Source organism: Salmo salar, chromosome ssa11 (assembly GCF_905237065.1).
Source record: "Salmo salar chromosome ssa11, Ssal_v3.1, whole genome shotgun sequence".
Taxonomy (NCBI): domain Eukaryota; kingdom Metazoa; phylum Chordata; class Actinopteri; order Salmoniformes; family Salmonidae; genus Salmo; species Salmo salar.
Window position 1 is genome coordinate 60510006 of NC_059452.1, and position 24705 is coordinate 60534710.

Consider the following 24705-nt stretch of genomic DNA (forward strand, 5'->3'; position numbering starts at 1 on the left):
AAGTCGTCTAATTGAGACAGTTTACAATTGAAATGTTGTTCTGCATAGAAGTGGGGGTGCAATACTTTGATTTGCTTTGCGATTCCAGTCATCGCAGATCTACTAATGGCCACAAGCAGATCTGGGACCAGGCTATTGCAATTATTGCATCAATAAGTAAATATTGCATCAATTAGGGACAGTCATTATTGTTTCCAACCAGGAAATGGACCAGATGCTGCTGACGTTTGGGGACATCCCCCACCATGGGCTGGTGCTGCTGGCCTGGGTCCTGATGAGACACACCCTGAACCCAGACGAGTCCAGCCCCGTCATCAGACGCATTGGGAACACCTCCCTACAGCTGGGGGTGTTCCAGTACCTCACCACCATGCTGCAGGGCCTGGGAGGCACTGGGAATAATGTAAGAACACGCACATAAAAACAAAACACGAGCATGTGTGCACACAACTCACAACGATCCAGACATAGAACACTGTTTTCTTTTGTCCATTCCTCTCTGTCCTCAGCATTCGGCCACTACAGCTCGGATGTGTATCTACGGCCTCCTTTCTTTTGTCATTACCTCCTTTGAAGAGGAGACGCTGGGCAGCCAACAGGTAACAGGCCGGGTGTAGCGAGCGGGTGTTAAGAAGTGCCGTTTGGCGGGTCATGTTTTGTAGGATGCGTGACTCGACCTTCGCCTCTCCCGACCCTGTTGGGGAATCAGCGATGAGACAAGATCGACAATGTTTCGCAATTAAATATCACCAAATTGGGGAGGAAAAGGAGGTTAAAATAATAATACAAAATATATACATCACAGATTCATGTCATGATTTTATGATACACTCTCCCATAGCATCTGATCAATGCAGCGTGTGAAGTCCTCTCTGCTCCCAGTCTGGCTGAGCTTTTCTGGGAAACGGTGAGAAGAAATTAATAAAAGCACTTCTGTTTCATGAATGTCAAATCACTCCAAAAGTGTGTCTCTAGCTAAATTCCCTAATTTATGGCTTTTTTAATGCTTTTTCCAGAAGCCCAATATGGGATTGGGAATGATCCTGGATAGCGCTATGGGAATGTTTCCATACAAGACTGGTCCGCTGTTACAGCTCCTCACCGCTCTCCTGTCCGACAAGTCCACCGCAAAGAAGGTATTAATTAATCACACACACACACACACATATCTTTCTGCTGGTCTGGGGTTACACTTGATTTAATGTTTCTGACTATGTGTTAGGTCTACACTTTCTTGGACAAGATGCCGTTCTACACAGAAGTCTACAAAACGAAGCCCAATGACATCATCTCTAGAGACGACGAGACACTGTGGAGGAGACAAACACCCAAACTCATCTACCCTCTCGGTGTGTGTTAATGCTTTTTGTGTATTTTAATCTGTCAATTCTAATGAGCATTTTTGTCATGGTCTTAGTAATTATTGTGTGTCTTTCATTCCATCTCTTAATATATTTCTGTAAATACTGATTCAAATGGAATGTTCTCTCTTCACTACCTATGTCTACATTAGGCGTGGGCCAGACCAACCTGCGGATGCCTCAGGGTGTGCTGGGGCAGGTGGCTGTAGGGGAGCAGGGCTACATGGTTCGCTGGGACTACTCCTACAGCGCCTGGACCCTGTTCATCTGCGAGATAGAGATGCTGCTCCATGTTGTCTCTACTGCAGGTATACACAATACATGTTGTGTGTGTAATACTATGGATGGATGGATGGATGGGTCATATAGATAACACACACGCACTCAACTACACACAATGGATGTGCATCTTTCCCTTTCAAGATGATTCGATACGTAGCTATTGTAAACACATGGGCTCCGGTATGATACAGGAACGATACGTTTTACTTTAAAACTATTCTGTTTGATTAGCGAATTAATCTATGCGATTAGATTCGATACGATTCAATGCACTAACATTTGTTGTATAAACACTTACATTTTCCATTGTAAATTAAAGTCTGCTAATGATGGAGCTCATGAGCTGGGCCTCTGAGCTGAAGTTTGTGTGTGTGTGTGTGTGTGTGTGTGTGTGTGTGTGTGTGTGTGTGTGTGTGTGTGTGTGTGTGTGTGTGTGTGTGTGTGTGTGTGTGTGTGTGTGTGTGTGTGTGTGTGTGTGTGTGTGTGTGTGTGTGTGTGTGTCTATGGTGTACAGTTGAAGTCGGAAGTTTACATACACTTAGGTTGGAGTCATTAAAACTTGTTTTTCAACCACTCCACAAATTTCTTCTTAAAACCTCTCTAGGGTATGTGGGACGAAATTGTCCCACCTACTCAACAGCCAGTGGAATCCCGTGGCGCGATATTCAAATACCTTAGAAATGCTATTACTTCAATTTCTCAAACATATGACTATTTTACACCATTTTAAAGACTCTCGTTAATCTAACCACACTGTCCGATTTCAAAAAGGCTTTACAACGAAAGCAAAACATTAGATTATGTCAGCAGAGTACCCAGCCAGAAATAATCAGACACCCATTTTTCAAGCTAGCATATAATGTCACAAAAACCAAAACCACAGCTAAATGCAGCACTAACCTTTGATGATCTTCATCAGATGACACTCCTAGGACATTATGTTATACAATACATGCATGTTTTGTTCAATCAAGTTCATATTTATATCAAAAAACAGCTTTTTACATTAGCATGTGACGTTCAGAACTAGCATACCCACCGCAAACTTCCGGTGAATTTACTAAATTACTCACGATAAACGTTCACAAAAAACATAACAATTATTTTAAGAATTATAGATACAGAACTCCTTTATCTAAAATGGACTCTTCACGTGCACACGCACACCCGTCTCATTGTTCTCAGATCGACCACTTACCAAATGCGCTACTGTTTTTCAGCCTGGGACAGCAGAGTCATCATTCAACGTTCTGGCACCTTCTGAGAGCCTATGGGAGCCTCAGAAAGTCTCACGTTACAGCAGAGATCCTCTGTTTTGGATAGAGATGACAAAGAAGGCCAAGAAATGGTCAGAGAGGGCACTTCCTGTTTAGAATCTTCTCAGGTTTTGGCCTGCCATATGAGTTCTGTTATACTCACAGACACCATTCAAACAGTTTTAGAAACTTTAGGGTGTTTTCTATCCAAATCCAAATTATATGCATATTCTAGTTACTGGGCAGGAGTAGTAACCAGATTAAATTGGGTATGTTTTTTATCCGGCCGTGCAAATACTGCCCCCATCCCAAACAGGTTAACAAACTATAGTTTTGGCAAGTCGGTTAGGACATCTACTTTATGCATGACACAAGTCATTTCCAACAATTGTTTACAGACAGATTATTTGACTTATAATTCACTGTATCACAATTCCAGTGGGTCAGAAGTTTACATACACTAATTTCACTTGCCTTTAAACAGCTTGGAAAATGATGTCATGGCTTTAGAAGCTTTTGATAGGCTAATTGACATAATTTGAGTCAATTGGAGAAGTACCTGTGGATGTATTTCAAGGCCTACCTTCAAACTCAGTGCCTCTTTGCTTGAAATCATGGGAAAATCAAAAGAAATCAACCAAGACCTCAGAAAAAAAAATTGTAGACCTCCACAAGTCTGTTTCATCCTTGGGAGCAATTTCCAAACGCCTGAAGGTACCATGTTCATCTGTACAAACAATAGTATGCAAGTATAAACACCATGGGACCACGCAGCCGTCATACCGCTCAGGAAGGAGACGCGTACTGTCTCCTAGAGATTGGTACTTTGGTGCGAAAAGTGCAAATCAATCCCAGAACCACAGCAAAGGACCTTGTGAAGATGCTGGAGGAAACAGGTACACTATATCCACAGTAAAACGAGTCCTATATCGACATAACCTGAAAGGCCGCTCAGCAAGGAAGAAGCCACTGCTCCAAAACTGCCATAAAAAAGCCAGACTACGGTTTGCAACTGCACATGGGGACAAAGATTGTACTTTTTGGATAAATGTCCTCTGGTCTGAAGAAACAGAAATAGTACTGTTTGGCCATGATGACCAGTGATATGTTTGGAGGAAAAGGATGGACGCTTGCAAGCCGAAGAACACCATCCCAACCGTGAAGCATGGGGGGGGGAAGCAGCATCATGTTGAGGGGGTGCTATGCTGCAGGAGGGACTGGTGCACTTCACAAAATAGATGGCATCATGAGGAGGAGAAATTATGTGGATATATTGAAGCAACATCTCAAGACCTCAGTCAGGAAGTTAAAGCTTGGTCGCAAATGTGTCTTCCAAATGGACAATGACCCCCAAGCATACTTCCAAAGTTGTGGCAAAATGGCTTAAGGACAACAAAGTCAAGGTATTAAAGTGGCCATCACAAAGCCCTGACCTCATCCTATAGAAAAGTTGTGGGCAGAACTGAAAAAGTGTGTGTGAGCAAGAAGGCCTAAAAACATGACTCAGTTGCACCAGTTCTGTCAGGAGGAATGGGCCAAAATTCACCCAACTTATTGTGGGAAGTTTGTGGAAGGCTACTCGAAACGTTTGACCCAAGTTAAACATTTTTAAAGGCAATGCTACCAAATACTAATTGAGCATATGTGAACTTCTGACCCACTGGGAATGTGATGAAAGAAATAAAAGCTGAATTAAATAATTCTCTCTACTATTATTCTGACATTTCACGTTCTTAAGATAGTGGTTATCCTAACTGACCTAAGACAGGGAATTTTTACTAGGATTAAATGTCAGGAATTGTGAAACTGCGTTTAAATGTATTTGGCTATGGTGTCTGTAAACTTCCAACTTCAACTGCATCTACAGTATTAAATCCATGTGTATGTACAGTGGGGGAAAAAGTATTTAGTCAGCCACCAATTGTGCAAGTTCTCCCACTTAAAAAGATGAGAGAGGCCTGTAATTTTCATCATAGGTACACGTCAGCTATAACAGACACAATGAGAAAAGAAATTCCAGAAAATCACATTGTAGAATTTTTTATGAATTTATTTGCAAATTATGGTGGAAAATAAGTATTTGGTCACCTACAAACAAGCAAGATTTCTGGCTCTCACAGACCTGTAACTTCTTCTTTAAGAGGCTCCTCTGTCCTCCACTCGTTACCTGTATTAATGGCACCTGTTTGAACTTGTTATCAGTATAAAAGACACCTGTCCACAACCTCAAACAGTCACACTCCAAACTCCACTATGGCCAAGACCAAAGAGCTGTCAAAGGACACCAGAAACAAAATTGTAGACCTGCACCAGGCTGGGAAGACTGAATCTGCAATAGGTGGGAGCAACTGTGGGAGCAATTATTAGGAAATGGAAGACATACAAGACCACTGATAATCTCCCTCGATCTGGGGCTCCACGCAAGATCTCACCCCGTGGGGTCAAAATTATCACAAGAACGGTGAGCAAAAATCCCAGAACCACACGGGGGAACCTAGTGAATGACCTGCAGAGAGCTGGGACCAAAGTAACAAAGCCTACCATCAGTAACACACTCGCTGCCAGGGACTCAAATCCTGCAGTGCCAGACGTGTCCCCCTGCTTAAGCCAGTACATGTCCAGGCCCGTCTGAAGTTTGCTAGAGAGCATTTGGATGATCCAGAAGAGGATTGGGAGAATGTCATATGGTCAGATGAAACCAAAATATAACTTTTTGGTAAAAACCCAACTCGTCGTGTTTGGAGGACAAAGAATGCTGAGTTGCATCCAAAGAACACCATACCTACTGTGAAGCATGGGGGTGGAAACATCATGCTTTGTGGCTGTTTTTCTGCAAAGGGACCAGGACGACTGATCCGTGTAAAGGAAAGAATGAATGGGGCCATGTATCGTGAGATTTTGAGTGAAAACCTCCTTCCATCAGCAAGGGCATTGAAGATGAAACATGGCTGGGTCTTTCAGCATGATAATGATCCCAAACACACCACCCGGGCAACAAAGGAGTGGCTTCGTAAGAAGCATTTCAAGGTCCTGGAGTGGCCTAGCCAGTCTCCAGATCTCAACCCCATAGAAAATCTTTGGAGGGAGTTGAAAGTCAGTGTTGCCCAGCGACAGCCCCAAAACATCACTGCTCTAGAGGAGATCTGCATGGCGGAATGGGCCAAAATACCAGCAACAGTGTGTGAAAACCTTGTGAAGACTTACAGAAAACGTTTGACCTGTGTCATTGCCAACAAAGGGTATATAACAAAGTATTGAGATAGACTTTTGTTATTGACCAAATACTTATTTTCCACCATAATTTTCAAATAAATTCATTACAAATCCTACAATGTGATTTTCTGGATTTTTTTTCTCATTTTGTCTGTCATCGTTGAAGTGTACCTATGATGAAAATTACAGGCCTCTCTCATCTTTTTAAGTGGGAGAACTTGCACAATTGGTGGCTGACTAAATAATTTTTTCCCCACTGTATGTTATTGTGTGTGTGTGTGTGTGTGTGTGTGTGTGTGTGTGTGTGTGTGTGTGTGTGTGTGTGTGTGTGTGTGTGTGTGTGTGTGTGTGTGTGTGTGTGTGTGTATGCATGTGTCTATGCCATTGTTTGTTTTGCTTCACAGTACCCACTGTTCCATAAGTTTATTTTATAATTTTTTTTAACACATTTTTTTTAAATCTAATTTTACTGCTTGCGTCAGTTACTTGATGTGGAATAGAGTTCCAAGTAGTCATGGCTCTATGTAGTACTGTGTGCCTCCCATAGTCTGTTCTGGACTTGGGGGCTGTGAAGAGACCTCTTCAAATCAAATCAAATCAAATTTATTTTTATATAGCCCTTCGTACATCAGCTGATATTCTCAAAGTGCTGTACAGAAACCCAGCCTAAAACCCCAAACAGCAAGCAAAGCATGTGAAAGAAGCACGGTGGCTAGGAAAAACTCCCTAGGAAAAACTCCCTAGAAAGGCCAAAAACCTAGGAAGAAACCTAGAGAGGAACCAGGCTATGAGGGGTGGCCAGTCCTCTTCTGGCTGTGCAGGGTGGATATTAAAACAGAACATGGTCAAAATGTTAAAATGTTAAAATGTTCATAAATGACCAGCATGGTCAAATAATAATAATCATAGTAGTTGTCGAGGGTGCAACAAGCACTCTTGTGACATGTCTTGTGGGGTATGCATTGGTGTACGAGCTGTGTGCCAGTAGTTTAGACAGACAGCTCGGTGCATTCAACATGTCAATACCTCTCTTAAATAAGGTAGTGATGAAGTCAATCTCTCCTCCACTTTCAGTCAGGAGAGATTTACATGCATATTATTATTAGCTCTCTGTGTACATCCAAGGGCCAGCCGTGCTGCCCTGTTCTGAGCCAATTACAATTTTCCTAAGTCCTTTTTGTGGCACCTGACCACACGACTGAACATTTGTCAAGGTGTGACAAAACTAGGGCCTGTAGGACCTGCCTTGTTGATAGTGTTGTTAAGAAGGCAGAGCATCTATTGATTATAGACAGACTTCTCCCCATCTTAGATACTACTGCATCAATATGTTTTGACCATGACAGTTTACAATCTAGTGTGACTCCAAGCAGTTTAGTCATCTCAACTTGCTCAGTTTCCACATAATTTATTACAAGATTTAGTTGAGGTTTAGTGAGTGTTTTGTTCCAAATACAATGCTTTTATTTTTAGAGATATTTAGGGATAACTTATTCCTTGCCACCCACTCTGAAACTAACTGCAACTCTTTGTTGAGTGTTGCAGTCATTTCAGTCGCTGTAGTAGCTGACGTATATAGTGTTGAGTCATCCGTATACATAGACACTCTGGCTTTACTCAAAGTCAGTGGCATGTCATTAGTAAAATTGAAAAACGCAAGGGGCCTAAACAGCTACCCTGGGGAATTCCTGATTCTAGCTGGATTATATTTGAGAGGCTTCCATTAAAGAACAACCTCTGTGTTCAGTTAGACAAGTAACTCTTCATCCACATTATAGCAGGGGGTGTAAAGGCATAACACAAGTTTTTCCAGCAGCAGACTATGATTGATAATGTCAAAAGCTGCACTGAAGTCGAACAAGCCAGCCCCCACAATCATTTTATCATCAATTTTACCAATCATCAGTGATTTGTGTAGTGCTGTGCTTGTTGAGTGTCCTTCCCTATAAGCGTGCTGAAATTCTGTTGTCAATTTGTTTACTGTAAAATAGCATTGTATCTGGTCAAACACAATTTTTTCCAGAAGTTTACTAAGGGTTGGTAACAGGCTGAGTGGTCGGCTATTTGAGCCAGTAAAGGGGGCTTTACTATTCTTGGTTAGCGCAATGACTTTAGCTTTCCTCCAAGCCTGAGGGCACACACTCTCTAGTAGGCTTAAACTGAAGATGTGGCAAATAAGAGTGGCAATATTGTTTGCTATTATCCTCAGTAATTTTCCATCCAGATTGTCAGACCCCGGTGGCTTGTAATTGTTGATAGACGACAATCATTTTTTCACCTCTTCCGCACTGACTTTACGGAATTCAAAAGTACAATTCTTGTCTTTCGTAATATGGTCGTAGGTGCCAGGCGTAGGGCTGTTACGGTGACTGTATTACAGCCACACCAGCGGTCATGAGTCATAAAGGCAGTCAAATTCCACGTGACCATTTAGTCACAGTAATTAGGCTTCTCCAAGCTCTGATGCTGCTGATGGTCATAAGTAGCTTACCAAATGTGCTAATTGCCTGGTACTACGCACTCTTGTCCCTTAAATCACTCAGACATCAATGCAAATGTATCATATATAATCAAACACTTCATGAGAACCCATGAGCTCATTTTGCTCAACATTTCTGTAGGCTATGCAATTGCGTGAGAAAACAGAGTGATGGCCTCTATTAAAATCAGCTTTCTATAGGCTAGGCCTACTATATTTATTTCTCAACATTCCTAATATTAAGCACATTGCTTCTCTTTTAAACAGGAGTATAGCCTACCTGGCTGGCATGAAAATGAACCACTGGAAAAGCATCCTTCATTCGCTATTTAAGTGCATAGATGACATGTATTTTTTCCTGCCCGTTTCGAGACAGATGCATGATAATGGTCCATTCTAAATCAAAACAAATTTCACACATATATTATTTAGTGTATGTAAAGACAAGATTAAATCAAGAATAGTGTAATGGGTGACTATTAGCCTATCACTTGTGAATTATATATTATCACTTGGGAATGATGCCCAGCGTAAGGCAAGAAACAATGCCTTTTTTCCTGACTTTTTGAGTCAGTCGCACACCTCATGTAGCCTAGCCCATAGGCCTAAATGTTTTGCTAAGGTTTGCATCACAACTAAAGTGGCCAAGTAACTTCGTAAAATGAAGCACATTCATCCAATTTACATGGGGTGTAGAGCCTAACTGGCATATATAAGCACCGCATGAGTTTCATGTTTTCACCATAAAAATGCACCTTTATAATAAATGCATTACATGCATAATTGCATTTGCGGTCACTTTTGGTAATGGTGTTTTCCTTCTAATGGAACATTCGTGCTTATATCCTACTGCCGTGTGCGCATTGCTGCTCTTATAATGTGAAGAAATAGCCTAATAGTTTATCAACATTTTAAGCTAAACGTTCTGATCTTTTGCGTCAGCCACATTGCATAACAAAATAATTTTTTGATGCTAGTGGTTGTATTAATTTGGGATCTATCGCATCCCACAACTGTCCCAGACTATGTTTGGAATATTTATTTCTCTCACAGAATAGGTCAACTTTTGTACTATGTGGGATAGTAGATTGACATAGGCTAGTGCTTTTGCTGTTCGTTAGGCCTACTCATCTTGTTGGCTGACAAAGTAAATGTGGACAGTTCTTCCAATATCTTCAAAATGCACCTCGGAATTAGATAAGGACGCGTGCAGTTGCGTCCCCAATGTGTCGGTCTTCACTTGTAGCCTGTGAGAAAGACCCGATCACGTGATGGAGATTAATGTGAGTGATGGGTGCTTCGGAGCATGCAGCACTCAGTGAGAAGGTAATTATAATTATTATATTGAGCCCAATGGAACAATGGCCACTGCCTGCAAAAGGCATGGATTTTTTAGAGGGCATTACGGCCACACAAAAGGAATGCCGCCGGGAAATGTGAGGCTTTGTCAAATTGTGAGTGAGAGACTGATGAAGTGTGTACAGTCTGCGCAAAAAAAACAAAGTAGAGCTCATGCCTTTCATGTAACTTTTTTCAAATCATCATTTGGCGTATTATGCAGCTTTACAATGTATTTAAAATCAAAACATATAGCCCAACGTTTGTAGAACAACTAAAGTTACATGAATAAATCTAAATTAAGCATATAACACAGAATAGCCGCATATGCACACTCCCTCAAATTGTTTCGAGAAAATATCCGTTCTATTTTATTCAGCTTTGTTCAATTGTATTCTTCATACTATGAACAGAATTCTAAGCAAATATTGTCTGCTAAATGAACTAGTGTAGCCCACAGATGTGGCATAGCCAGATGCGGACCTAACATAAGGACAACAGTATATTCTGTTCCTCTAAAATAGACTACATTTTCTTCATATCATGTTTCTTTAGACCTGTCTAAAGTAAATCATGGATTTATTGTGAATGTGTAGGCTATATTACATGGATTTATTAGACTGTTTAAAATGTAGATGTTCCAATGGTCTGCATCAGTGGCTTGTGTGGAAGCCAGGAGATGCTACATGTGTCTATGTTGATTAACGGTCAATTAAATAACATTTCAAAAAGTTTGTCACATGCGCCGAATACAACAGGTGTAGACCTTTCCGTGAAGTGCTTACTTACAAGCCCTTAACCAACGATGCAGCGCAAGAAATAGAGTTAAGGAGACCGTCAGTTATTTGCTTGACAATCACCAGCTGACAAAACTTCGTGATTGTGCACCGGTTTGTGTCAAGAACTGCAACCCAGCTGAGTTTTCCACACTCAACAGTTTCCCGTGTGTATCAATAATGGTCCACCACTCAAAGGACATCCATCCAACTTGACACAACTGTGGGAGGCACGGGAGTCAACATGGGCCAGGATCCCTGTGGAATGCTTTTGACACTTTGTAGGGTCAATGCCCGGACTAATTTAGGCTGTTCTGAGAGTAAAGGGGAGAGGGGTTCATCTCAATATTAGGAAGGTGTTCCGAATGTTTGGTATACTCAGTGTATGTCTGATGTATGTACTATGTAGGCACCTGAGCCATAAGGGAGATGAAGCGTCTACCACCCCACTACCGCCATCAGATTAGGGGGGTGGCAATGTAGCCTATGTCGTCGTAAGATTAGCTAGCATTTGACGGCTGAAGGTGCTGCGCAAGATCAGGAACAGGCAACCTACCTCGTATTTGTCAACGAGCGAACCTGGGCACAGTGAGTAATTTGACTAGGCTACTGATATGCCTACCCTAGGTTGTTAGGCATGCAAATTTACTTGTGTATCAATGACTGTCCACACAGTTACATTAATAGTTTGACACTGACTCATCAGTTATCACAAAATATGAGGTATTTTCAAAAGGTAGAAACGTTTGAATAGATTTTCTGACCGATGCATGCTATATTTGGATCAGTCTGGGATCCGCGGACAGATGCAGTCATATCTTACACATCGGTCCCCAATTCAAATGTTTATCAGTGAATCGTTTCATCCCTACTACACACAAACTCAAAGCATCTCATAGTAGAGATCAGCAGAGATCCTTTATTTCATTATCACATTTATTTAATTATATCTGTATGAGTATGAATATACAGTACCAGTCAAAAGTTTGGACACCTACTCATTCAAGGGTTTTTCTTTATTTTTACTATTTTCTACATTGTAGAATAAGACATCAAAACTATGAAATAACACATATGGAATCATGTATTAACCAAAAAAGTGTTAAACGAATCAAAATATATTTGAGATTCTTCAAATAGCCACCCTTTGCCTTGATGACAGCTTTGCACACTCTTGGCATTCTCTCAACCAGCTTCACCTGGAATGCTTTTTCAACAGTCTTGAAGGAGTTCCCACATATGCTGAGCACTTGTTGGCTGATGGTCCTTCACTCTGCGGTCCAACTCATCCCAAACCATCTCAATTGGGTTGAGGTCGGGTGATTGTGGAGGCCAGGTCATCTGATGCAGCACTCCATCACTCTCCTTGCTGGAGAATGCTGTGGTAGCCATGCTGGTTAAGTGTGCCTTGAATTCTAAATAAATCACTGACAGTGTTAGCAGCAAAGTACCATCACACCTCTTCCTCCATGTGGAGATCATCCGTTCACCTACTCTGCATCTCACAAAGACACAGCGGTTGGAACCAAAAATCTCACATTTGGACTTGGCCCAAGCAAGTCTCTTCTTATTATTGGTGTCCTTTAGTAGTGGTTTCTTTGCAGCAATTTGACCATGAAGGCCTGATTCACGCAGTGTCTGAACAGTTCTGAAGCATTTATTTGGTCTGCAATCTGAGGTGCAGTTAACTCTAATGAACTTATCCTCTTCAGCAGAGGCAACTCTGGGTCTTCCTTTCCTGTGGCGGTCCTCATGAGAACCAGTTTCATCATAGCGCTTGATGGCTTTTGCGACTGCACTTGAATGAACTTCAAAAGTTCTTGAAATTTTCCGGATTGACTGATTTTCATGTCTTAACTTCTCTGGGCTAGGTGGGACGTGAGCGTCCCACTCTATTCAACAGCCAGTGGTAGAGCGTGGCGCGAAATTCAAAACCTCAGAAATGCTATAATTTCAATATTTCAAACATACGACTATTTTACACCATTTGAAAGATAAGACTCTCGTTAATCTAACCACATTGTCTGATTTCAAAAAGGCTTTACAGCGAAAGCAAAACATTAGATTATGTTAGGAGAGTACATAGCTAGAAAAAACCACACAGCCATTTTTCAAGCAAGCATATATGTCACAAAAACCCAAAACACAGCTAAATGCAGCACTAACCTTTGATGATCTTCATCAGATGACACTCCTAGGACATTATGTTATACAATACATGCATGTTTTGTTCAATCAAGTTCATATTTATATCAAAAAACAGCTTTTTACATTAGCATGTGATGTTCAGAACTAGCATACCCACCGAAAACTTCCGATGAATTTACTAAATTACTCATGATAAACGTTGACAAAATACATAACAATTATTTTAAGAATTATAGATACAGAACTCCTTTATGCAATCGCGGTGTCAGATTTTAAAATAGCTTTTCGGCGAAAGCACATTTTGTAATATTCTGAGTAGATAGCTCGGCCATCAAAGCTAGCTATTCAGACACCCGCCAACGTCGAGGCTCACTAAACTCAGAATTACTATTAGAAAAATTGGATTACCTTTGCTGTTCTTCGTCAGAATGCACTCCCAGGACTTCTACTTCCACAACAAATGTTGTTTTTGTTCCAAATAATCCATAGTTATGTGCAAATATCTCCGTTTTGTTCATGCGTTCAGGTCACTATCCAAAGGGTAACGCACGAGCGCATATCGACACAAAAAAATTCAAAATGTTCCATTACCGTACTTAGAAGCATGTCAAACGCTGTTTAAAATATTTTTCTCGTAAAATAGCGATAACATTCTAACCGGACAATGTTCATTCATTCAAAGAGGGAAAGAAAAAATGGCGAGGTCTCGCGAATGCGCATCTCCAGTCTCTGAGTCACCACGCAGTCCACTGACAAACTGTGCTCCTATACTTTGCCCAGAGACAGGTGACGCCCCAATCCACTTTCTGGCGGCTTTAGAGAGCCAATGGAAGCCTTAGAAAGTGCAGCAAAACCCCACGGATACTGTAGTTTCGATAGACAAGCAAAAGCAGAACTACAAAATCGCAGACAGGGCACTTCCTGCTTGAAATCTTCTCAGGTTTTTGCCGCCATATGAGTTCTGTTATACTCACAGACACCATTCAAACAGTTTTAGAAACTTTAGAGTGTTTTCTACCCAAATCTACTAATAATATGCATATTCTCGGTTCTGGGCAAGAGTAGTAACCAGTTGAAATCGGGTAAGTTTTTTATCCGGCCGTGAAAATACTGCCCCCTAGCCCAGAACGGTTAAAGTAATGATGGACTGTCATTTCTCTTTGCTTATTTGAGCTGTTCTTGCCATAAAATGGACTTGGTCTTTTATCAAATAGGGGTAACTACTATGTACCACCCCTACCTTGTCACAACACAACTGATTGGCTCAAACGCATTAAAGAAATTACACAAATTAACTTTTAACAAGGCACACCTGTTAATTGAAATGCATGCAGGTGACTACCTCATGAAGCTGGTTGAGAGAATACCAAGAGTGTGCAAAGCTGTCATCAAGGCAAAGGGTGGCTACTTTGAAGAATCTCAAATATAAAATATATTTTTGATTTGTTGAACACTTTTTTTGTATTTCCAGATGTGTTATTTCATAGTCATTTCATATTGTCTATTATTCTACAATCTAGAAAATAGTAAAAATTAAGAAAACCAGTTAAATTCATTCCAGGGTTTATGTACTGTGTGTGTGTGTGTGTGTGTGTGTGTGTGTGTGTGTGTGTGTGTGTGTGTGTGTGTGTGTGTGTGTGTGTGTGTTTCTCATTCTCTGTTTTCTTTGTCTGTCTTGTCGAGATGTGATCTTACACTGTGAGCGTGTGAAGCCCATCCTGGACTTGGTCCATAAGATGATCAGTACAGAGTGGACCGTGTCTGATTTCTGCTGCCCCTCACCTCCTGCATCTACATGTTACTGCAGAGGTGAGACGCTACGCACACACTACACACAGCCAACACTTTATACAGTACAGAACTCATCTGTTTCATATGGAGTAATACAATGCTTATTTTTGCTTCCTTGTTTGCTTTTAAGGTTGATTTGTTCCATTTGTCTCTGTATAATGGATTAATAAAGATGTATTTCATTCTGTTGTATTTTTGTATTATTAGTTTGATTCATGGCTAGGTTGACATCAGTCATCAACCCTCCAGTGGATGTGATAGCGTCCTGTGTGAACTGCCTCATTGTCCTGGCTGCTAGGATGCCCGGCAAGGTGGGTTACAGATTGTATTTTGTAGAGCTCTGATGGGGTGATTTGGGATTGATATTTGAATCTTTCCTTCACAGCCTTCATCAGACTTATCATGCATTAACGTGTGTGTCTGTGTCTCTCTGTGTAGGTTTGGTGCAGCTTGCACCACACTGGCTTCCTGCCTTTTGCCTCCTCCCCTCTGACCAACATGGCACAGTCCATCAGGTAGTTTGGGTCACCCCTTATTTTTCCAAGATGGCATAGCAGTCAGACGTCCATTGTCCTCGTCTTGTCATGTCCCGTGTATATATACAGTGCCTTGCGAAAGTATTCTGCCCCCTTGAACTTTTCGACCTTTTGCCACATTTCAGGCTTCAAACATAAAGATATAAAACTGTCATTTTTTGTGAAGAATCAACAACAAGTGGGACACAATCATGAAGTGGAACGAAATTTATTGGATATTTCTAACTTTTTTAATAACAAATAAAAAACTGAAAAATTGGGTGTGCAAAATTATTCAGCCCCTTTACTTTCAGTGCAGCAAACTCTCTCCAGAAGTTCAGTGAGGATCTCTGAATGATCCAATGTTGACCTAAATGACTAATGATGATAAATAGAATCCACCTGTGTGTAATCAAGTCTCCGTATAAATGCACCGTTTAAAGCGCAGAGAGCATCATGAAGAACAAGGAACACACCAGGCAGGTCCGAGATACTGTTGTGGAGAAGTTTAAAGCCGGATTTGGATACAAAAAGATTTCCCAAGCTTTAAACATCCCAAGGAGCACTGTGCAAGCGATAATATTGAAATGGAAGGAGTATCAGACCACTGCAAATCTACGAAGACCCGGCCGTCCCTCTAAACTTTCAGCTCATACAAGGAGAAGACTGATCAGAGATGCAGCCAAGAGGCCCATGATCACTCTGGATGAACTGCAGAGATCTACAGCTGAGGTGGGAGACTCTGTCCATAGGACAACAATCAGTCGTATACTGCACAAATCTGGCCTTTATGGAAGAGTGGCAAGAAGAAAGCCATTTCTTAAAGATACTTTTTATGGATGTCATTTAAAGTTTGCCACTAGCCACCTGGGAGACACACCAAACATGTGGAAGAAGGTGCTCTGGTCAGATGAAACCAAAATCAAACTTTTTGGCAACAATGCAAAACGTTATGTTTGGCGTAAAAGCAACACAGCTCATCACCCTGAACACACCATCCCCACTGTCAAACATGGTGGTGGCAGCATCATGGTTTGGGCCTGCTTTTCTTCAGCAGGGGCAGGGAAGATGGTTAAAATTGATGGGAAGCTAGATGGATGGAGCCAAATACAGGACCATTCTGGAAGAAAACCTGATGGAGTCTGCAAAAGACCTGAGACTGGGACGGAGATTTGTCTTCCAACAAGACAATGATCCAAAACATAAAGCAAAATCTACAATGGAATGGTTCACAAATAAACATATCCAGGTGTTAGAATGGCCAAGTCAAGGTCCAGACCTGAATCCAATCGAGAATCTGTGGAAAGAACTGAAAACTGCTGTTCACAAACGCTCTCCATCCAACCTCTGGCGCTACAAAGTATTAACTTAAGGGGGCTGAATAATTTTGCACGGCCAATTTTTCAGTTTTTTATTTGTTAAAAAAGTTTGAAATATCCAAGAAATTTCGTTCCACTTCATAATTGTGTCCCACTTGTTGTTGATTCTTCACAAAAAATTACAGTTTTATATCTTTATGTTTGAAGCCTGAAATGTGGCAAAAGGTTGAAAAGTTCAAGGGGGCCTAATACTTTCGCAAGGCACTGTATATTTAAATATTTTCTAGGCCTATCTTTTTATATTTTTTTTTCTAAAAACTGAACCTCAAAACACTCTCCTGCAACCCGCCTCACCAATAAAAAAAAAAGTGTTATTTACCTCAAATCTGAAATCCACAACAGAAGTTAGCCAGAAGTTAGCCAGTTTAGTAGCTAACGTTAGAATTCAGCTAGCCACGGTTGGCAGTCATCAGCTATCCCTTAGCTCGAAAAGCTATCGGCAGTTTTGTAAAATGCGACTCAGACCAGAGCATACCGGACCTATTTTCTCTCCATATCCCCGGATTCCTACTGCAAGCTCTGGACATTTACACCTGGATCTTGCAGCTAGCTAGCTGCTATCCAAGTGACTATTAGCTAACGTCGGTCCCGGAGCCACCATCAATTATTCCGGAGCTAGCCAGCTGAAGAGTTCCATCAGCCACTCCTGAGCTACAATCACCTATCCGGACCCGTTTTACTGCCGATGCGGAGCCCCATCGGCCCTTCATGACTGGACTACCAATGTTATCTGCCCGAGGGAGTTATCCAACTGGCCACTCCGTCGCGACGTAACCTGAACGCCCATCTGCGGACCGCTAATCGTTAGCTGTCTTATCGGCTGCTATCTGAATAGGTCTATTGGACAATTTTCTTGGGCCACTATAACTATAACTATTTTGCCAATTGGACTGGTCCCCCCTACCACACGGAACTCCACTAATCTACAGACGGAAACGCACGAGGTGGCTAAAAATCAGACCTCCCTCCATCTTCTACCAGCTTGCTACCTGTGGCCCGGCTAGCTATCTGAATCTCACTGGACCCTTATGATCACTCGGGGCTAAGCATGCCTCTCCTTAATGTCAATATGCCTTGTCCATTGCTGTTCTGGTTAGTGTTTATTGGCTTATTTTACTGTAGAGCCTCTAGGCCTGCTTATTATACCTTATCCAACCTTTCAGTTCCACCACCCACACATGCTATGATATCTTCTGGTTTCAATGATGTTTCTAGAGACAATATCTCCCTCATCATCACTCAATGCCTAGGTTTACCTCCACTGTATTCACATCCTACCATACCTTTGTCTGTACATTATACCTTGAAGCTATTTTATCGGCCCCCAGAAACCTGCTCCTTTTACTCTCTATTCCGGACATCATAGGCGATTCTCATAGCTTTTAGCCGTACCCTTATCCTACTCCTCCTCTGTTCCTCTGGTGATGTAAAGGTGAATCCAGGCCCTGCAGTGCCTAGCTCCACTCCTTTTCCCCAGGCGCTCTCTTTTGATGACTTCTGTAACCGTAATAGCCTTGGTTTCATGCATGTTAACATTAGAAGCCTCCTCCCTAAGTTTGTTTTATTCACTGCTTTAGCACACTCTGCCAACCCGGATGTCCTAGCCGTGTCTGAATCCTGGCTTAGGAAGTCCACCAAAAACTCTGAAATCTTCATCCCTAACTACAACATTTTCAGACAAGATAGAATGGCCAAAGGGGGCGGTGTTGCAATTTAGTGCAGAGAGAGCCTGCAGAGTTCTGTCCTACTATCCAGGTCTGTACCCAAACAATTTGAACTTCTACTTTTAAAAATCCATGTCTCTAAAAACAAGTCTCTCAGCGTTGCCGCCTGCTATAGACCACACTCTGCCCCAAGCTGTGCTCTAGACACCATATGTGAACTGATTGCCCCCCATCTATCTTTAGAGCTCGTGCTGCTAGGTGACCTAAACTGGGACATGCTTAACACCCCAGCCTTCATACAATCTAAGCTTGATGCCCTCAATCTCACACAAATTATCAATGAACCTACCAGGTACCACCCAAAAGCCGTAAACACGGGCACCCTCATAGATATCATCCTAACCAACTTGCCCTCTAAATACACCTCTGCTGTTTTCAACCAAGATCTCAGCGATCACTGCCTCATTGCCTGCATCCGTAATGGGTCAGCGGTCAAACGACCCCCACTCATCACTGTCAAACGCTCCCTGAAACACTTCAGCGAGCAAGCCTTTCTAATCGACCTGGCCCGGGTTTCCTGGAAGGATATTGACCTCATCCCGTCAGTAGAGGATACCTGGTTATTTTTTTAAATGCCTTCCTCACCATCTTAAATAAGCATGCCCCATTCAAGAAATTTAGAACCAGGAACAGATATAGCCCTTGGTTCTCCCCAGACCTGACTGCCCTTAACCAACACAAAACATCCTGTGGCGTTCTGCATTAGCATCGAACAGCCACCAATATACACAGGCAGTTAGAAAAGCCAAGACTAGCTTTTTCAAGCAGAAATTTGCTTCCTGCAACACAAACTCAAAAAAGTTCTGGGACACTGTAAAGTCCATGGAGAATAAGAACACCTCCTCCCAGCTGCCCACTGCACTGAGGATAGGAAACTCTGTCACCACTGATAAATCCACTATAATTGAGAATTTCAATAAGCATTTTTCTACGGCTGGCCATGCTTTCCACCTGGCTACCCCTACCACGGTCAACAGCACTGCACCCCCCACAGCTACTCGCCCAAGCCCTCCCCATTTCTCCTTCTCCCAAATCCAGTCAGCTGATGTTCTGAAAGAGCTGCAAAATCTGGACCCCTACAAATCAGCTGGGCTAGACAATCTGGACCCTTTCTCTCTAAAATGATCTGCCGAAGTTGTTGCAACCCCTATTACTAGCCTGTTCAACCTCTCTTTCGTGTCGTCTGAGATTCCCAAAGATTGGAAAGCAGCTGCGGTCATCCCCCTCTTCAAAGGGGGGGACACTCTTGACCCAAACTGCTACAGACCTATATCTATCCTACCCTGCCTTTCTAAGGTCTCCGAAAGCCAAGTCAACAAACAGATTACCGACCATTTCGAATCCCACCGCACCTTCTCCGCTATGCAATCTGGTTTCAGAGCTGGTCATGGGTGCACCTCAGCCACGCTCAAGGTCCTAAACGATATCATAACCGCCTTCGATAAGAAACAATACTGTGCTGCCATATTCATTGACCTGGCCAAGGCTTTCGACTCTGTCAATCACCACATCCTCATCGGCAGACTCAATAGCCTTGGTTTCTCAAATGATTGTCTTGCCTGGTTCACCAACTACTTCTCTGATAGAGTTCAATGTGTCAAATCGGATGGCCTGTTGTCCGGGCCTCTGGTAGTCTCTATGGGGGGGCCACAGGGTTCAATTCTTGGTCCTGGTCTTTTCTCTGTATACATCAATGATGTCGCTCTTGCTGCTGGTGAGTCTCTGATCCATCTCTATGCAGACGACACCATTCTGTATACTTCTGGCCCTTCTTTGGACACTGTGTTAAAAACCTCTTACATCTAGACGTTCCGCTAGCGGAACACCTGCTCCAATATCCAATGATAGGCGTGGCGCGAATTACAAATTCCTCAAAAATACAAAAACTTCAATTTTTCAAACATATGACTATTTCACAGCATTTTAAAGACAAGACTCTCCTTTATCTAACCACACTGTCCGATTTCAAAAAGGCTTTACAGCGAAAGCAAAACATTAGATTATGTCAGCAGAGTACCAAGCCAGAAATAATCAGACACCCATTTTTCAAGCTAGCATATAATGTCACAAAAACCCAGAAGACAGCTAAATGCAGCACTAACCTTTGATGATCTTCATCAGATGACACACCTAGGACATTATGTTATACAATACATGCATGTTTTGTTCAATCAAGTTCATATTTATATCAAAAAACAGCTTTTTACATTAGCATGTGACGTTCAGAACTAGCATACCCCCGCAAACTTCCGGAGGAATTTGCTAACAATTTACTAAATTACTCACGATAAACGTTCACAAAAAGCATAACAATTATTTTAAGAATTATAGATACAGAACTCCTCTATGCACTCGATATGTCCGATTTTAAAATAGCTTTTTGGTGAAAGCACATTTTGCAATATTCTAAGTACGTAGCCCAGGCATCACGGGCTAGCTATTTAGACACCCGGCAAGTTTAGCACTCACCAATATCAGATTTACTATTATAAAAGTTTGATTACCTTTTGTTGTCTTCGTCAGAATGCACTCCCAGGACTGCCACTTCAATAACAAATGTTGGGTTGGTCCAAAATAATCCATCGTTATATCCGAATAGCGACGTTTTGTTCGTGCGTCCCAGACACTATCCGAATGGTAAAGAAGGGTCGTGCGCATGGCGCAATTCGTGACAAAAAAATTCTAAATATTCCATTACCGTACTTCGAAGCATGTCAACCGCTGTTTAAAATCCATTTTTATGCCATTTTTCTCGTAGAAAAGCGATAATATTCCGACCGGGAATCTCCTTTTCGGCAAACAGAGGAAAAAATCACAAAGACGGGGGCGGCCAGGTCACGCGCCTAAGCCCACAGTCCCTTGATCGGCCACTTGAGAAAGGCGATAATGTGTTTCAGCCTGGGGCTGGGATGACGACATTCTGTTTTTTCCCGGGCTCTGAGCGGCTATGGACGAGGTAGGAAGTGTCACGTTAGAGCAGAGATCCTTTGTAAAAGATAGAGATGGCAAAGAAGTTCCAGAAATGGTCAGACAGGCCACTTCCTGTAAAGGAATCTCTCAGGTTTTGACCTGCCATTTGAGTTCTGTTATACTCACAGACACCATTCAAACAGTTTTAGAAACTTTAGGATGTTTTCTATCCATATATAATAAGTATATGCATATTCTAGTTACTGGGTAGGATTAGTAACCAGATTAAATCGGGTACGTTTTTTATCCAGCCGTGAAAATACTGCCCCCTAGCCATAAGAGGTTAACAACCCTCCAGACGAGCTTCAATGCCATACAACACTCCTTCCGTGGCCTCCAACTGCTCTTAAATACAAGTAAAACTAAATGCATGCTCTTCAACCGATCGCTGCCTGCACCTGCCCGCCCGTCCAGCATCACTACTCTGGACGGTTCTGACTTAGAATATGTGGACAACTACAAATACCTAGGTGTCTGGTTAGACTGTAATCTCTCCTTCCAGACTCACATCAAACATCTCCAATCCAATGTTAAATCTAGAATTGGCTTCCTATTTCGCAACAAAGCATCCTTCACTCATGCTGCCAAACATACCCTCGTAAAACTGACCATCCTACCGATCCTCGACTTCGGCGATGTCATTTACAAAATAGCCTCCAATACCCTACTCAATAAACTGGATGCAGTCTATCACAGTGCCATCCGTTTTGTCACCAAAGCCCCATATACTACCCACCACTGCGACTTGTATGCTCTCGTTGGCTGGCACTCGCTTCATACTCGTCGCCAAACCCACTGGCTTCAGGTCATCTACAAGACCCTGCTAGGTAAAGTCACCCCTTATCTCTCCGCTCAGTGGTCACCATAGCAGCACCCACCTGTAGCATGCGCTCCAGCAGGTATATCTATCTGGTCACCCCCAAAGCCAATTCCTCCTTTGGCCGTCTCTCCTTCCAGTTCTCTGCTGCCAATGACTGGAACGAACTACAAAAATCTCTGAAACTGGAAACACTTATCTCCCTCACTAGCTTTAAGCACCAGCTGTCAGAGCAGCTCACAGATCACTGCACCTGTACATAGCCCATCTATAATTTAGCCCAAACAACTACCTCTTCCCCTACTGCATTTTTTTATTTATTTTGCTCCTTTGCACCCCATTATTTATATTTCTACTTTGCACTTTCTTGTGAGAATCGCAATACTAGCACCTAAATATCGTGATATCGTATCGTGAGGTCCTTGGCAATTCCCAGCCCTAATATTAACAGTGGTCTTTGAGGGGTGTTGTTTCACTGCACTTGGGTGAAAGTCAAGTCATACAAAATATATAATATCAAATATGTATTTGTTCAGTGCTGAGGGGATGAAGGCTATCTATGGCAACCTGCTGGTCCTGATTGAGCAACCCAAAGGGGAGTACGCTGTGACCATCGCCTTCCTGCGTCTCGTCACTACTCTGGTCAAGGTGACGCTCTCTCTTGTCCATTCACACTATAATAATGATTTATTAACCCCAGAGGAAATTGCTTACACTTATCCCATCTCAATGTCTTTATTGTTGTTTTTTGTTGTTGTTGGTTTTGTACAGCTGAAAGTACAATATTTTTGGTTACAGAAAATATATTTCTCAGTGGTTTACACGATACAATGATTCTCTACACTATACCTGCTTGTTTTGTCACATAAACGGAAATTAGGCAAACGATTTAGAATTTTAGCAACAAGCACACAGATGAGCTGCCCTCTGACAGTTTGTGCAGAAACTCTTCGGTTGTGGCTGGTCTCATACGATCCCACAGTTAAGGAAGCCGAATGTGGAAGTCCTGGGCTGGCGTGGTTAAATGTGGTGTTGCCAAATTCCCTAAAACAACGTTGGAGGCAGCTTATGGTAGAGAAATTAACATTCAATTATCTGCCAACAGCTCTGGTGGACCTTCCTGCAGTCAGCATGCAAATTGCAAGCTCTCTCAAAACTTGAGACATCTGTGGCATTGACAAAACGGAACATTTTAGTGGCCTTTTATTGTCCCAGCACAAGGTGCACTTGTGTAATGATCATGCTGTTTAATCAGCTTGTTGATATGCCACACCTGTCAGATGGATGGGTTATCTTGGCAAAGAGAAATCCTAACTAATAGGGATTTAAACAAATTTGTGCACAACATGTTCGAGAAATAAGCTTTTTGTGCGTATGAAACATTTCTGGAATATTTTATTTCAGCTCATGAAACATGGGACCAACACTTTAGATGTTGCGTTAATATATTTATTTCCTTAGAATTTAAAGGGTTAGCACCCACATCATTTATGTCCCCCATGCCAGGATTGAGAGATAACAGAAATCCCCCATACCCTACTTCTGCCACTTTATTAATAATACTCTGAGTCTAAATTGTGTATAATGGTTTATTTATTGATGTTAGTCCATACCTATGTATTTCTGTGTCTGACTGCCATGTAGGTGCATATATAAAATGAACTTGATTTGTCACTTTCACAATATTGTTTTGTCTATTGATTTGAGTCTGTGCTTGATGGTATAACAACCGTCTTCATTGTATTAATTGAAATTCATCTGGGATTTATTTAGCAGTTGAGCATGGCCTTAGCCGTAGAGAAAGGGCTGGCTATATAAACTACAGTCAGACTGAAAATATTCTGACTCCTCTTTCTCACTACTTTCTCTTCCCCTCCTCTTCCTTTTCTCCCCCTTCTCCTTCCTCGTGTAGGTTGTCTGATCCTGGAGCTGTTCCATGCCATTCTGAACCTCAGTCCAGAGGGAGAGGACAGTAGCAGGTAGGGCTGCTGCTCATATCAAATCAACATTATTCCTTCTTTTACCTCAACGCCATTACATTGCTTGTATTCAATTAAATACTCATGAGTAAACAAAACGGTAAAAAATTCATAGATTTGAATTATTGAGTTGAAGGCTGGCTAGAATCTTTATAATCCAAGATGGAGCTTATCCGCATAGTACACTGCTCAAAAAAATAAAGGGAACACTTAAACAACACAATGTAACTCCAACTCAATCACACTTCTGTGAAATCAAACTGTCCACTTAGGACGCAACACTGATTGACAATAAATTTCACATGCTGTTGTGCAAATGGAATAGACAACAGGTGGAAATTATAGGCAATTAGCAAGACACCCCCAATAAAGGAGTGGTTGTGCAGGTGGGGACCACAGACCACTTCTCAGTTCCTATGCTTCCTGGCTGATGTTTTGGTCACTTTTGAATGCTGGCGGTGCTTTCACTCTAGTGGTAGCATGAGACGGAGTCTACAACCCACACAAGTGGCTCAGGTAGTGCAGCTCATCCAGGATGGCACATCAATGCGTGCTGTGGCAAGAAGGTTTGCTGTCTCTGTCAGCGTAGTGTCCAGAGCATGGAGGCGCTACCAGGAGACAGGCCAGTACATCAGGAGACGTGGAGGAGGCCGTAGGAGGGCAACAACCCAGCAGCA

General features: G+C 42.1%; 1 pseudogene; it reads left to right on the forward strand.

Moving 5' to 3' along the window:
* Positions 1-24705, forward strand: part of LOC106562845 (nucleoporin NUP188-like) — a 76445-nt pseudogene that overhangs the window by 16855 nt on the left and 34885 nt on the right.